The following is a 3,629-nucleotide window of genomic DNA, read 5'->3' on the forward strand; positions in this document are numbered from 1 at the left end:
CTCGACAGCAACTCATTTTTGATCGCATAGTACTAACCTGGACATTTTTTCAGTTTTTTTCTACTACAGTTTTTGATCTGATTGTTTTCAAAGTTGGTGTCGTCGGAAACATCTTTTTAAACACGCACAACTCCTGCTTGACGGAATTTTGTTTTTTTTCCTAGGGGCGAAATTGCAAAGTGCCTGTTTTCGAGGGGTAGTCGACTTTTCGATTTTTAGCGAAAATCCACCAAAATGCGAATTGCGGCTGAACGGGACGTCGGAACTGGGTACCGGCAAAGTGAATGTGGTAGCCTTCAACAAGATGATGTTGATGGTAGAGGCAAACCTGGCTAATAGAATTCTGATCTGACACACACAAATGCGCCGAAGTCCCATCGATCTCACACGTGCACGATGATAATTTTCTTTTTCTCTTAGCAACATGCCCGATAATTTTTTCGTGTTTGCTTTGTCGCCACATTTTGGTGAAATTTCAATTTTAGTCATCCAATTTCCATTGCTGCCAAATACATTAAACACACATGATTTGCAAATAAGATATTTGCCATCTACATAATCTCCTACATGATTTTGGGAACAACAGGATGCCTCTCTACAGCTAACTGTTCCACAGAGTTTGTGCCTCAGTTTGTGCCACAAAAATTTTCATATAGTCCAGGCTATACAGGGTTACCCGACATTCGCCGCAGCATACGAAAATGCCGTTAGCTGCGTGCAAATATGAATTACAATAGGGCGTACACTTATATAGTAATGCAGGTTTCGACGCAGCATCGGCCGACACGTATGAAATTCCATGGAAAAGGGAAGTGATCATGCAGGAAGAGCACAAGGAAACATAACGAAAGAAAAACATACGCATCCTTCGGTTACATTAAAAAAGAAACAGCCTTCGGTAACACAAAAAAAAGAACAGAGCAGTCTAAGAAAAGAAATTGCGTCGCATCTGCCGTGTGCCGTTATAGTACCTAAGTGTTCAAATAAGCCCCCGCCAGTAGCAATCGTGTAATGCAATCGGTTTTCAAATTCTGCAGTCACAGACATGAGATGGGTATGAGTGATACCCGCAGAACATTCACGGATGGCATCTTCCAAAGCAGGAGCGTCAAAATTGTGACAGGAATTATCCAATGAGTAATGACAAGCAGTGACGAATCCTAGTACCATCGCTAACTCGTTGACCAATGCTGCGTCGAAACCTGCATTCCTATATAAGTGTACGCCGTATTGTAATTCATATTTGCACGCAGCTAACGGCGTTTTCGTATGCTGCGGCGAATGTCGGGTAACCTTGTATAACATTTTTTGACAAAAAAATTAGTTCTCGATCTAAACAGGGATTTTTATGAAGGTAAAATGATCCGAAATCGGGGAGAAAAATAATAACGATGGAATTTTCCGTGGGCGAAATCCCGAGGGTTGAAAGGAGTGGAAAGTGGTACTTGGAAATGTGTTGCAAAACTATTAATTTTAGGCGAAAATGACAATAATTAAAAACTGCTCTATTTGTATCCCTTATCCCTTACAACCTGCGGAATACTTCCCAAACATTACATTTTTTGCTTCGGCATTCTTTGCAATGTCTTTTTAACACAAGTTATAAAATCATAATAATAAAACCAATAGACTTAATAATATGGCCCTGATGATCTTGCGTACCTTTTCTTTGTTGAACCTTGTATCTTGCCTTTAGTCGCGGGCCAATTCTCTAGTCTTGCTTTTTAACAATAATAAATGCCTACTTTTTTTCGCTAGCGATATGAGAAAGCCACGTATGGTTTATATATGCGGATATTTTTTGACTGATTTAATGTAACCCAAAAGCATTGATAAAGTATATAATCAAAGCCACAAGTAAAATACCTCTACTCGACATGTTACAACACACACAATTTACCTGTCTTCTGAATGTTCGTATTGGCTATACACAATTCCATTAGTTGTACTGTATTGTGTTTTATTCTCCCACCGTCGTCGTAAGCTAGAATAGTATATTCTATAACGAGTATGGAATAGAGTGTATTCCGCGCGAGTGGAAAGTTCGTCACACGAGCCGAAGGCGAGTGTGACGGTTCCACGAGCGTTGAATACCTATTCCTTACAAGTAATAGACATAATTTTTTCTACTACTACGACGAATTTTTGCAAAATATGTATAAAACAAGCAGGGTTAACGATAGACAATTCACACATTAGTAGGTACGTCTATGTACGGTGGGTTGGTATAGCAGATCCCTGTGGCATATTTGACAGATTCTAAATGGCTGTATAAACAATTTTCTCGACAATTTCTCTTCGCTGAATATTATCCCAGGGAAGGGATACTAACTTTTCTGTGATATTAATTACAAATGTGCACATTTGTTGAATGTGTCCTGTCCTGCGCAGTGTATGAATCGGCGTGGATCATTTAGATTTAGATAAACGTATTCGATGTGTGCGACCGGTATGTAATTCATGATGTGCATTCAAATACAAAATGCTACAAAGAGGACGTTATGGACGCAAATCAGAAATAAACTCGAAAAATTTGTATGTAAGTATATCTACGAGTGTAGGTAACATTTTAGTGAGCATTATATTTTAGGTTAGTTTTAAAACTTCCTGGAGGAAATGTGTTCTCGATGACCAACAATGTTAACTGTTTGGATCTGGATGTTCTTTTTGTATAGTGCAGTGAGGTATATTAATTCATTGTAGCAATATGCAACTTGATGTTTGGTTGTAGGTATACCAACGTGGGTCCCCCGTAATTGTAAACTTTCGTTGTACGTTAGTTTTCGTATTGGGTATTCTAATTACAGTTCCACCTAAGCCTTGTATGTGGTCGATTTTTATGTTCCACGAACACGATTCGTGCTTACGACAAGCACCACTAATGCCAACTATAAGAGCATCCTTTAAATGTAAAATAGATATGATGTAACGAGTAACGATTTGAATGTGTAATGTTATAGTAAATATAAACTGTCGAGGGGGCTTTTTGAATAAACATTTTTACTTTGCTCGTTGATAGAATTTTTGACTTTTTGAGCCGCTGGAATGCGTTTTTAAGGCCTGCAACTTAGCATGCATAGCTGCTTATATCTACATTAATTGTTCAAAAGTATCGTAGACCGCACCATGGAATACGTTTTCCACAATGTGAATGCTTTAACTTCCTGTGATAGTTCGCTAAAGTAAATTAGCACTAGGTTCTCTGAAAATGAGTTGGTTTTTTTCTTGATCCTCCACTCCAAAAATTTGCTATATGTATGTTCCTACACTTTTGGTTTGTCAGGAAGTAAATTTTTTTGCGTGTTCTGCTTCCGCGGTGATTTCCGGGGGGAGTATTTGAAAGTTCCATTAAATCCTCACTGGCCACTGCTATTCATTTTCGTGCTACCGGCCCTTAAAATTCAAAATCTGGCGCAAGCGTAATTAAAATTTTGACAGTTTAAGAATTGTGCTTTAGGATGTCCTGTATTAGATGTCGCCACATGTGCTCATTCCATCACAAGAGCTAGAATGAAATTATTCCACTTTACTAGCAGAGAATAGGCGATATTCTGTTGTTCAAAATGAAGCAAGTATGACGTCATTCTAAGGTAGTAGTAGAAAAAATCACTATTCCATACGATTTTTTC

At 38.4% G+C, this 3,629-nt stretch overlaps 1 long non-coding RNA gene across 1 annotated transcript; it reads left to right on the forward strand.

The window, feature by feature from the left end:
• The first annotated feature begins 2,002 nt into the window (after positions 1-2,002).
• LOC116164296 lies at positions 2,003-3,209 on the forward strand. Its single transcript, XR_004143858.1, has 3 exons — positions 2,003-2,539; positions 2,591-2,684; positions 2,732-3,209. It is a non-coding gene; the product is annotated as an uncharacterized LOC116164296 (long non-coding RNA).
• The last annotated feature ends 420 nt before the right edge of the window (positions 3,210-3,629 follow it).

Source organism: Photinus pyralis, unplaced genomic scaffold, assembly GCF_008802855.1.
Source record: "Photinus pyralis isolate 1611_PpyrPB1 unplaced genomic scaffold, Ppyr1.3 Ppyr1.4_LG2, whole genome shotgun sequence".
NCBI classification, from domain to species: Eukaryota; Metazoa; Arthropoda; class Insecta; order Coleoptera; family Lampyridae; genus Photinus; species Photinus pyralis.